Genomic DNA, 13,914 nt, shown 5'->3' on the forward strand with positions numbered 1-13,914 from the left:
TTGCTGATATGTTCAAGGCATATAATAAGCACAATAATTGAATCACTGATTGGAAAAAGGGAATAAGTGCACCAGACCTAAGTTTTCAAAAACGCTTTTAAAAAAATACCTTCCCGAGGCGTTGTTTGTATTTGTTTCAAAAAGTGTATAATTGATTACTTGTAGCAAAAGAACTAACACTAAGAAAAGAAGAATAATTTTGTATTGCAGCACTACAGTTGGTTAAAAAAGCTTAAAAATTGGAAAAATATTCCCTTTTTCCAATCAATTAGAGTTGGACGCAATTTTAATTGTGTGTATGGTATGTAATGTGTAGTTAATGATAGAAAGCTATGAAAATGTGGATGTTGAATGTGATGTTGAATGTCAATCTTGGATATATGTATCCGAACTATCACACGTGTTAGGCTTCTAACACTTTTATTGTCACTGTTTGTTTTTCTGTACACCACATGTTATTCGTGCAGCAAGAAAAGTATTACAATAGACAACTGAACAAAATACGTACCAAATACATTGTCATAGTAGAATGGGTTTACATAGGCTTCTAGCCGTCTGCATCTTTGTCTTTTACAGTTTCTTGGTCAGTGGTATTCCATGAACAAATCACCCTATAAAACTCTTTGTATTGGTCAGATATGTATTTGATGATTTGTGAAACATCGTTGATCTTCTGATTGATCGAGACTTGCCAATCGTATGCCTTTGACGTTGGCAGTGGATTGTTTGTGATATTACTTTTGAGTAATCGAAAAATATCAGTTTTTAGTTCATTGATAAACTCATAAGCTTGCACGTAACCTGGAGATTCTGCTTTATAAACAGTGTCTCTATTTACTTATTTGGAATTTCACTGTTTTTTCCACAATGCTATCTCAAGATTTCTTGTAAAACAGATGCCACCAACAGTTGTGATGGTTTCCTGCAGTGAGTGGAAGAAGGAAATAAGAAACGTAGTTATTCCCTTATTCTAATCAGAAAAGAGATTTCACCTTCTACATTGGTCACATAGAGTTGCCCAAATATTCCTGTTTAGTACTCAACGATGTAACTATATTAAAGAAACACATCTGCTATCTCAGGTTAAAATTGCAAAAAATGTACTTCTTTCATTTTTCCAATCAATAGTTCAATTGGAAATAGAATTATAATTTTAAAAAATACTGCAAACAAACCCTCGGCACAAAGAACGAAAGCATGGGTAAGGAAGAAACGGATAAAGAAGCCAATGCGACTCACTGCGATGGCATTTTCAAAGTCAAGATATCCAAACTTATTAAGAGCTGTTACCAATAGGCCTATAATATTAAGAAGATAGTACACTTGTGCCTGGAAAATGCAAACAAATCAGGGACTTTCGACAAATGTATGCGGACGGAAATTTTTGCTCTCAAAATGCGGAAATGTTCCCATAAATACTGATGTATGATAACCCTTATCTCATTGAAATTTTAATTTATTTCGGTGGCTTCTGTGGTGAACTACACGGTCTTTAGTCTTAAATCCGTGAACATTTCTTTTCAAGAACAACTTAAATATTTTAGACTGAAATTAGTATGAAGGCAACTGATGACTTGCAAAAACCATTCAATTTGAACATATTACGATGGTTCGAACTCTACCTTAAACTATAAGTCCACGTCTCATGTGCTGAAAAGGCACACAGAACTACAACAAAATCAACACCATTCTTCCTAGATTTTTGAACATGAAATAAACATTTATGTCTCAAGAAATATTTTAAACTTGGAAATTATCTTATTGTACCGTCATTTATTAATACAACATGTTTTTGCGTTAGTCCAATAAAGCATTTGGAGACTCATTTACATCATTGCTTTTCTTTCTGTATGATAAATTTATGAATTGCAGAGTTCTCTCAATTTTAGTATTATTGTATAGCAACAATTCATTAGGAAGCGCACTAAAATTTTACTTGCCCAGCTACTGGCTCACTCTGTCAAAGTTAAAATTCTAATATCATAAGCTGTGTAACTTAAAAATATTCCACCAGACTACGGCTACATTAATGTGAATTTAACAGGCTCGTATTGTATGTAATATAAAACACATGCGAAATCATGTAAATGCAATCTGAAGCCATTCTGTTGCTGAGACAAAATAAATTGTCATTCTTTACGCCCAAGGGGAAGGAAGAGCTTATAAATCGACTAACTACTCTGGGTTTTTCGAGAAGGAGACATGAAGCACATAGTGGTAAGTCGAGACTATATTTACGAAAATATCCTAATCAATAATAATAATAATAATAATAATAATAATAATAATAATAATAATAATAATAATAATAATAATAATAATAATAATAATAATAATAATAATAATAATAATAATGTATCCTAAAGGGAAAGGCTATTTAATTTTCTTAGACTGCACTGTGGGACAGAAATATGGATGCAAAAATGATGAAAAAAACTGGAAGCTTTCGAAATGTGGGTATGGAGAAGAATGAAGAGAATTAGCTGGGACTCGCGGGAAACGAATGAGAGGATTTTAGAAATGGCGAGGGAGAAAAGGACAATTTTATGTATTATTAAGTAGAGGAAGAGAAATTGATTGAAACATTGGCTACGAAGGAACTCTATCATGAGGAAAATGCTAGACGGCATGTGGCAGAAGAAAGAGGGAAGGAGCGAAGAAGTTTAATTGATGGACGGTACCAAAACAGAAAAATTATACCTATAGGCGAAGAGGTTAGCTTAAGACCGTGGAGCATGGAAGCTTCTCACTGTCAGCAAATGACCTCTTAATAATGACAGAAATGTTTGAAATGAACTTTTTAACATAGCACTTGAGTCGAGATTATTTTTTATTATAATTTCATTCTAATTTAAACATGCATCCTATGGGGAGGAGGGGAGTTCAAACATACCTTTCAAATATGTTCCACAAACATTTTCTTCACGTTCCAAGAATGAAGATTTCAGCTAATATTTCTCCCAAAAATTTTACACAATGTTCGCACTAATAGGAAAACTAATAGAAAGATCAGTATTTTTGTTTTAAAGATCACAAGACCTTGTATGTCAAATCGAATATCCATCATTTTTTTTTAAATATATACAATTCTATTTCTAAATACTTTTTCTCTTAAAAAAAATGCAGATCAGGAACGCTCCCAGGATTTTTCCAAGAGGAAAGAGGGTACAGCGTAAAAGATCTCACACAAACACAGTCTTACATACACATACACACACATTTTGATGCACAAGTGCAAATAAACATTGTATACAACAACAATTACATGCACACATATCCTTATTAACTAGAGGAAACATATTTCTACTATAGTAATATAGTAATTAACATAAATATATGAAGTACTATAGTATGTGAGAGAAATTAGTATGTTTTGACATGTATTTTCAAGAATTGAAAACACTTAAAAAAAATCCAGGGGGAGCAATGTCTGCGGGTTGCCATGGTGCAGATATAAATCATTTCAAACAGTTGAAAGCCTAGATGCTAAACACTGGAAGTGTTAAAAAATTACGTACCAAACTTCTGCAGATTTTCAACAGAGAATGGCATTCAATTATTCAGGTGCAATATAACCCTTTGTTTTCTATTTGTTTAGAGCGGATATAGGTTTGAATGAGCTTTAATACGCGTTGTTCTTTACTGCTATAGTTACGTATTAAAAAAAGTCACGCAAATGTTATGCCCTAATTGTAAGCATAACATTTTTTGGGAGGAGTGTGTAATTGTATTCTTTTCAATATTATTGGTCCTCTCAGTGTTTTTCTTTCTTTCTTTTCAATTTTCGGTTGTCCTGTTGTCGAAGATGTAGGTGACTACACAGGAACAAAAATGGGTAGCATGTTCAGAAGTCACAGGTCACCTACCTTGGTATTCTGCTAACTCACGGCACGCATGATTTAGCTGAGTGTTTGCGGTACACCCTATCATATCAGAAACAAAGTGAGGCGTAGGTAATAAATACTCCGAACAGAAAGAGGTATAGAATTTGCAAAGGGATGTCTGCAGGTTGATACTGTTATGTTTAGGTTACTGAACTTATTTCTTGTCCTTTCACAATTACAAAACAATTGATTTTGGTGTTTATTGTTATCTCCCGAGTTATTTGGTTATTCTCAGAACTTAGTTAAATTTTAAAACGAGATATAAATTCCAAATCTATTTATGTGTAGGAAAGCAAAAAAAGAATTGCCACTACATTTGAAAAAATGACAAGAGCTAACATCTAACAGCTTTTCTGTTAATGTGAATAATTAATTTATTTTAATAAAATATCTGAAAAGCTGTAGGTCCACATATTCATAATTACTGTAGTCCACGGTTTCTCAACTTGGGGGTCGCGAGAGGGTTTTATGGGGGCCGCGAAGATAAGCGGAAGAGATGAATGAATATAATTAGAATCTAATACCGGAGAATATTTTTTTAAATATTATTTTGAATTTTGTTCTGATAGACATATTTTTATTTTTATCCATACTGGTAAGAACTACAAAAAATAGCTCTATTAAACACTTTCAACAGGTGCAGAGTTTTTTAACATTCAATTTAAATGAAAGAGGTACGATATGAAACTAATGAGACCTGCATATTGAAATACCAGAAAAATAGAAATGCAACAAAATCTGCGTATTGAAATACAATTAATATTGAAAACTAATGAGATATCTGAGCATGGTGTGATTTCACTAGTGCGGCAATGTCCGGTTCAATCTGTGACGCATATTATCAAGTCATTTTCAGCTGATAAGCAATTTCTTGTCTTTGCTTTAATGCTTACCATGGAAGAAAAAACAAGTTGCTTTCAACAGTTTTTAGTGATACAGAACACACACCGAACAAGGTACCAAATTCACAACAATATGAGGTAACTCAAAATGGTGGCCTTTCAAAAATTAAAATACTCAATAACGTTTTTAACAACTGTCCAAATTTTTTAATCGATTTTTTTTATCATGTGACCCAAAATTAAGTGTGTTGTGAAGTTTTATAATTTTCAAATGGACTCCATTTTGAAACAGTATAATGGATCCGATTCGATATTTGTAATATGAATGAACTGACCAATTTGGTTGTAATCCATTCGCTTTTGGGGGAGTTACTGTATCCACTAGCTATATACAAGAAATGGATTCTACTATTATAGAAATAGATGGAAATTATGAGATCTCCGCAATAGGTATTAAAAATCCCACACAAGCCTGTTACAAATCAGAAATTATAAGGTGGTCGGTGGCAAGAGGATGTGATAAAATGGGGGTCGTGATAGGAATTAGGTTGAGAACCACTGCTGTAGTCTGCCACACTCTGTCGACAGGCATTAGAGCAAAAGCAGTAAGAGTCGAGAACTGTTTTTAACACTTTAATCGTCATAAACATATATTTTATGCACACTTGGTCTCTTACTAGGGGGCCATGTGCAATATGTATAGAGCATACTGCATGTCTTATTTAATAGGCTAGTGAACGCTGCTAGTCCTGAAGAAAAATATATGATTTCAGGGCTTAGCGTTTAAAGTTTTAAGAGTCAATTCAGCATCCCAAGAACTGGTTCAATATTCTTCGTTAATTCTCTACTCAAACCAGAAGTAATAGAAATCTAACGTTTCCGGTTTCAACGTTGATCACCATAGAACAAAAACGGTAATAGAAAGCGATAAGTGGTTATTTGCAATTGATTATTTAGCGTCTCAAGAAAAAAATACCATCTCCATTCGTATCACTCTACTAAAACCGAAAGTGGTATAAATTTACTAGGAGATACGGTGGTTCAGTGATAGAGTGCTCACTTCTGGCGTGTGGGGTCACTGGTTCGATCCAAGTTCCCGCCAAGTGGGGTTTATAGTGGACAAACACACTATGCGTGGATTTTCTCGGACTTCTTTCATTTCCTCCCACTTTCGTCGTTCCACTATTATCATACATCTCATTATCGCTATCTCCTTTAGGCTTGGAGCATAATCGTGGGCGTTAAACTAAAAAAGTACTAGTATTTCCGGTTTAAATATTACTTTCTACAGAACAAAAAGGACCAGACATATCAACTAGCGCCTTTTTGGAACCAATTCAGCGTTCCAAGAATAGATTTTATCTCTTTCTTTGACCATCTATTCAAATCGAAAGCTGTAGAAAATAAGCGGTTGATCGTCATAGAACGTAAACGGTAATAGATAGCAAACAAATTGTTTTTTAAAATCGATTCAGCGTCTGAAAAAAATGATATCATCTCCGCCCGAAACACTAGTAAAACCGGAAATGGTAGAAATTTCATAGTACGTCCGGTTTTAAGATTGATCGCCATGGAGCAAAAGCGGTAGGAGACTCTCCCATTCACAAATGGTCTTTCGGAATGAATTGAGCGTCCCAAGGAAAACTTTCATTTCGACCTTTAAACTTGAATATCGACCGAAAGTAATCAACACTGAACATAATAGTGGAAAACGGTAATTGATAGAAATAGCTGGAGTTATGACGTAACAACAGATTCCATCTTCGACTTTATTTCTCCACTGCAACCGGAAGTACCGGTAGTAGAAATATACTACCACTTCCGGTTTTAGTAGTATTGATCACCTTCGAACAGAAACGGTAAAAGATAATGAGTAATAGCTTTCTAGCGTCCAAGAATAAGTTTTATCTCTATGCCTCAACTGAAACTGGATGGGGTGGAAACATATAATTCTCTGGTTTCAACGCTTGTAACAATAATGGAAAATGGTCATATACGGTGGGAATCAGGTTTCAGTTATCAAGAATAGCTTCTATCTACGATCTTTCTCCTCTATTGCAACTGGGAATGGTAGAAATTAACTCTTGCTTCCGATTTTTTTTTTTATTATTATTTATTGATTTGTATAGAGAAAAACATGTTAATAGGGAGCGACAAACGATTTTTTAAATGAATTCAGTACCGAAGAATAGATTTCATATCAGCTTTATTCCTCTATTGACGCAAGATGTAGTTTCAATATTGCTTCCTAACTATCTAGATATCTATCTATCTATATACACTTTTCGTACCTGACTTGATCCTTGTCTAGCATAGGTTCTTATCATATTACTTTGATGCGAAAAAGAAAGTGCATATCAAAAACCGTTTCCGGAGTAGTTCACACTATATACGAAAAATTGAGTACCTCACAATACTTTCAACTTAAGTAGATGAAACTCAGTACATTAATTCTTCGTTTAAAATCAGTGGACCAATATCCCAGCCTCTTTTAAAATCTCAATTTTAAGGGAGGAGATAAAGGGACATCTTCTATACAGGATGTTTGAAAACAACACCTAGAACGTTCAGGAGGTGATTTCTGACACCAAGATAAGACAAAAGTATAGACCAATCTGAGTGCAGAAATCCGCCATTCTGAGTTATAGGCTGCAGAAAACGTGAAAAAATGAACTTTTCAGGTTCATAGTTCCAATACTATGGAACCTACCGTAGTTGGGTAATATATGCGCTATCCAAAAATACATGTTCCAGAATTCTACGGTTCTCAGGCAATAATTTTTATAGAGGAAGTTTGGCTACGGGCATATAACTTGAACTACTCACCAACTACCTCTATAAAAACTTGCTGAATTATCGCAGGATTCTGAAACGTAAATATTTGGATAGGATAATACTAATTCCTAAGTGAAAACTTGACCCGACTACGATAGGTCCTATACTATTGGAGCTATGGACTTTTAAAGATAATTTTTTATGTTTTCGGCAGCTTATAACTCCGAAATGACGGATTTCTGCATCCCCTTTAGTCTATACGTTTTGTCTTATCTTGGTGTCAGGAATCACTTCCCAACCGTTGTCGGTGTTGTTTTGAAATACCCTGTATATACAAAAACGAATGTAATGGTGTTTGCCCGCCAACTGCTAATAGACTAGGGCTGTTCCGATAATCGAGTAATCGATAACAATTCGATAAAATTTCAAAACCGTTTCATCGAATAAAGAATTTTAATTTTATCAAATTATCGAACTTTCGGGACTCCCGAAATGTTCTAGACTCTCGAAATGTTCTAGACTCCCCAAATGTTGTAGACTCTCGAAATGTTCGAGACTCCCGAAATGTTTGAGACTCTCGAAATGTTCGAGACTCCCGAAATGTTCGGGACTCTCGAAGTGTTCGAGGCACTCGAAATGTAAGAAACATTAGACAACTTCGAGACACTCGAACTGTACGAGAGTGTCGAATTGTTTGAAAGCAGCAAATACAGAAATATATCAATATGATCGCATTTGTCGAGTCGCTTGAATATTTTGAAAAGTTCGGGATTATTGGAGTGTTCGGAAGGAACAATGTATGCGAGGTTATCATAGTTGTATATAATATGTATTACATATATGCAGAGTGTTCATTTTAAAACATCTCTCCTTAGCAATGAAGTGAAGGGAAAGTTTTTCCCGCACAAATCTGTACAAGGTTTAAGCAGTCTGTGAGAATAGAGAAAAAGGAAGAAAAATCATGCATCACCTAAATGGAATTCGAATCCAAGACACCATTAGTCTACGAATAGTCACTTTGCCGATTGCGCCAATAACGGGACAGGCAGAAAAATAATTATACATATGATTTCGAGGGTTTAATTTAAAGTTCTGTATAGAGAAAACTACTGATATAGGTAAAGGTAAGGAAATTCGATAAGGCTGAAGACTTATCAAACTCCCGTTTCGAAAATTTACTATCCGGAACTCGGATGCCTTCGAATATTTGAGATTCTCGTGAAACAAACCTTGAGAATTTTGGGTACAAAGCTCCCTATTACAGGCCGTTGTTCTGTTTGTTTGTATGTGGCATCAGACGATAACTTTGGGTTGCCATATTTTGTAATTAGAAAAGCGGGGAATTCTAAACCGTAAGTACTGATGTGAACTTGTGTATTACAAATACTGACGATCCTTCTGACAATTTTTTTTTAGTAATTTCTTTGTTAAGTGAACTTCCAATGTACTTTTCTAACAAAACTAAAGTAAAGCAAATTTAGTTTTTGCCTTTAATGTTTTATTAACTTCAACAAATGTGAGTCTCGAATTGTAAAGTAAGTATTACAGTAAGATATCTCTAATAAGGATATCTGTAAGACAAGTTGTTAAAAAAAAAAAGGCAAGCGATATATGGCAGATGTTGTTCATACGGTTTTCTCTCTAACAAATACAAAATAATTTCTAAACTTTTATCATAAGGAAGCTAAAACATATTTAGGAGTCTTGGTCCATCTCTTATAAAATTTCTAATCATTTTCAAAGATTGCTACTTGAAATCATACGAAACTACCACAGTTTCACAATATATGAAACACAGTATAAAGATTTTAAAAGAAAAATACTAATAATGAATCTAATCTCAACAAAATGCTAAGGATACCGTAGTTCAATTTGCAATCATTTCTGAATATATAAAGACTAGTAGAACATATAGATTACGTAACAACATAGACTTGTTCAGTTGAACTGGATAGAATGTTATCAAAGAAATACGCACCCATGAGATCATACATTAGTATTCATGGGTTGAACCAAAATAAGTATGATTATGCCAAATGTTTTTACATTATTCATTCCCTTTAACTTTTTTTTTAAAAAAAAATCTCGATTGCATAAAATCTTATCATAAAATTCTACGCATGATACGTCCTTCATATTGTACAAAACCAGTAGTAATAATTTGGCAGGTTCTACGTTCATCTTGTTTCTGTCATCTGTCCATTCGCGATTGAGATTGACAAAGAAATGTAGCGATTTACGTTGAATATAACAACACTTTATGAACAAAGTCGTCTTAGATTTTTCTCCAATCCAAAAAAGCGGGTGGTTTTACGTGATTAAGAGATGATTAAGCGGGAGACGAATATAAGATCTGAAAATTTGATGGTATCCGCTAAAATCAGGTAATATGGCAACCCTATGTCAGGAATCGCCTCCCAAACGTTGGCGGTGTTGTTTTGAAACACTCTGTATAAAATAATGCACCACGTTATTCTGTATTGATGCAAAACTCTTACGTTTTTAAAACCTACATTATTCGTCCAGGAAGCAATCTGCCTTTACCAAACGTCGCTTCTGGATCCGTTACTGTGTGGATTCATCATAATGTGTATACAAGCCGACTGTATAGAACATATGCTAGACTGTATAATCACTGTCCAGGAAATAAATTTATTTCCGTTTTTCATCTTCATTAAACTTAGTGATGATTTCAAGGTTTCCCCCGGTAGGCTTACCATACGTCCTACATTCAAGCCTGTGTCCGGAAAATTGTCTGAGATTAACTAATGCTCGAAATTTTAGGGAAAATGGAAGACTGGGAAATTTCGCTATGTTTGGTCAAGTGCTTGGCTTGTATTTCAGTCTTGTACTGATATTTATGAAAAAAATAAAATAAAATAAAATAGCCATAAAGTGTTCTTCGCAAGAATACTTTACTCAGGAAAATAATTAAGACAATCATATAAAAATATATTTTAAGTATAGAAAATGAGCATAAGCATTTTTGCAACTTAAGATTAGATTTTTCTTAACTTCTCAATAAACACAAACCATTCTTAAAAATATCCAGAAATTATGATAATCCCGCCCAGGGGGATTTTGAATACACGGAGGGTGAAAGTAGCAAAAATACTGGTAAGCTACGGTGAACATGATCAGAGATATGTTTGTGGGGGAATATTCCTCCTGAACAACCCCCTGAAATCACAACTGATTAGACTAACATTTATTTTACTGAAAGGCTAAAGGGGAAGTATGCGCCCAAAGCATCATCATATCTGATTGCGGCAATGAGTGAACTAGTGGCCATTAACAGGAAGCAAACACGGTAATAGAAAGCGATAAGTGGTTATTTGCAATTGATTATTTAGCGTCTCAAGAAAAAAAAATTCCATCTCCATTCGTATCACTCTACTAAAACCGGAAGTGGTATAAATTTACTAGGAGATACGGTGGTTCAGTGATAGAGTGCTCATTTCTGGCGCGTGGGGTCACTGGTTCGATCCAAGCTCCCGCCAAGTGGGGTTTATAGTGCGTGGATTTTCTCGGAGTTCTTCCATTTCCTCCCATTTTCGTCGTTCCACTATTATCATAATCTCATTATCGCTATTTCCTTTAGGCTTGGAGCATAATCGTGGGCATTAAACTAAAAAAGTACTAGTATTTTCGGTTTAAATATTAATTTCTACAGAACAAAACGGACCAGAGATATCAGCTAGCGCCTTTTTGGAACCAATTCAGCGTTCCAAGAATAGATATTATATCTTTCTTTGGCCATCTATTCAAACCGAAAGCTGTAGAAAATAAGCGGTTGATCGTCATAGAACGTAAACGGTAATAGATAGCAAACAAATTGTTTTTTGAAATCGATTCAGCGTCTGATAAAAAAAGATATCATCTTCACCCGAAACACTATAGTAAAACCGGAAATGATAAAAATTTCATAGTACGTCCGGTTTTAAGATTGATCGCCATGGAGCAAAAGCGGTAGGAGACTCTCCCATTCACAAATGGTCTTTCGGAATGAATTGAGCGTCCCAAGGAAAACTTTCATTTCGACCTTTAAACTTGAATATCGACCGAAAGTAATCAACACTGAACATAATAGTGGAAAACGGTAATTGATAGAAATAGCTGGAGTTATGACGTAACAACAGATTCCATCTTCGACTTTATTTCTCCACTGCAACCGGAAGTACCGGTAGTAGAAATATACTACCACTTCCGGTTTTAGTAGTATTGATCACCTTCGAACAGAAACGGTAAAAGATAATGAGTAATAGCTTTCTAGCGTCTAAGTTTTATCTCTATGCCTCAACTGAAACTGGATGGGGTGGAAACATATAATTCTCTGGTTTCAACGCTTGTAACAATAATGGAAAATGGTCATATACGGTGGGAATCAGGTTTCAGTTATCAAGAATAGCTTCTATCTACGATCTTCCTTCTCTATTGCAACCAGGAATGGTAGAAATTAACTATTGCTTCCGATTTTTTTTTTAAATTGATTTGTATAGAGCAAACATGTTAATAGGGAGCGACAAACGATTTTTTAAATGAATTCAGTACCGAAGAATAGATTTCATATCAGCTGTATTCCTCTATTGAGGCCGGATGTAGTTTCAATATTGCTTCCTAACTATCTAGATATCTATCTATCTATATACACTATTCGTACCTGACTTGATCCTTGTCTAGCTTAGGTTCTTATCATACTACTTTGATGCAAAAAAGAAAGTGCATATCATAAACCGTTTCCGGAGAAGTTCACAATATATGCGAAAACTTGAGTATCTCACAATACTCTTAACTTAGGTAGATGAAACTCAGTACATTAATTCTTCGTTTAAAATCAGTGGACCAATATCCCAGCCTCTTTTAAAATCTCAATTTTAAGGGAGGAGATAAAGGGACATCTTCTATACAGGATGTTTGAAAACAACACCTAGAACGTTCAGAAGGTGATTCCTGACACCAAGATAAGACAAAATTATAGACCAATCTGAGTGCAGAAATTCGCCATTCTGAGTTATAGGCTGCAGAAAACGTGAAAAAATGAACTTTTCAGGTTCATAGTTCCAATACTATGGGACCTACCGTAGTTGGGTCAAGACTTCATTTAGGAAGTAATATATGCGCTATCCAAAAATACATGTTCCAGAATCCTACGGCACTCAGGCAATATTTTTTTATAGATGAACTTACGGGCATATTATGCTACGAGCATATAACTTGAACTACTCACCAACTACATCTATAAAAACTTGCTGAATTACCGCAGGATTCTGAAACATAGATTTGGATAGGGTACATACTAATTCCTAAGTGAAAACTTGACCGACTACGGTAGATCCCATAGTATCGGAGCTATGGACTTTTAAAGATCATTTTTTATATTTTCGGCAGCTTATAACTCCGAAATGACAGATTTCTGCACCACCTTTAGTCTATACGTTTTGTCTTATTTTGGTGTCAGGAATCACCTCCCAACTGTTGTCGGTGTTGTTTTGAAATACCCTGTATATACAAAAACGAATGTAATGATGTTTGGCCGCCAACTGCTGCTGCAACAATTTTGATGATTTTTAATATATGACTGGACCATTGCTCAATTTAGGCTTTTAGAGTTTTCAACTATGCTATGCAGAAGTGTCGAAAGTCTCACACAACGGCTTTGTCCATCCCTCCGTCTGTCTGTCTGCAGGTATCAGTGCAAAAACGATAAGATATAATGAGATGCTTTTTTTTGCAATTGATTTAGCGTCCCGAGAGTAGGTTCAATCTCATCTGTTAACTCTCTATTCAACCCAGAAGTGCTTCAAATTAGTCATTTCCAATTTCAACGTTTATCGCCATAGAACGAAAACGGTAACAGATAGTTTTTTAATTTTTTTTTTTTTTTTTTTTTTTTTTTGCAAACCCTTCAACATCTCAAGGCAACGTACCAGTGGTCTAAGTGAGACGGTATGCGGCGGTATATCATACCGTCTCTGGTTTTTCAGTGATGAAGGCATACCGTCTCTGGTTTTTCAATGATTAAAACATACCGTCACTGGAAAGTACATGCTAAATACCTTTAATAAATTCACTTTTATACACAGTAATTGACGAATAGCTTTTATTTCGAGAAATTTTATTTCTCATGTAGAAATAATTTGTAAGTTGACAACATTGACATTTATATTATATTTTTCCTACCTTATTTTTAAAATGAAATGTCTTCAAAGAAGTTCAAGTAGTTTATATTTTGATGCATCATATTAGATTGTGTCTTTGTTATATATGTATGTGTATCTTCTTGTCTTAATGCAAGTAAATGCCGTTTTATGAGCATGGGCGTATTTAGGGATTATCTGCTGATAAGACGGACCTTCCGGGGGTTTGGAATACCCCACAGTCGAGTGGGGGGGACCAGGAGTTTTCCCGCAGGA

The sequence above is a fragment of the Thermobia domestica genome, chromosome 11, assembly GCF_964235325.1.
Source record: "Thermobia domestica chromosome 11, izTheDome1.hap1.1, whole genome shotgun sequence".
In the NCBI taxonomy this organism is placed as follows: Eukaryota; Metazoa; Arthropoda; class Insecta; order Zygentoma; family Lepismatidae; genus Thermobia; species Thermobia domestica.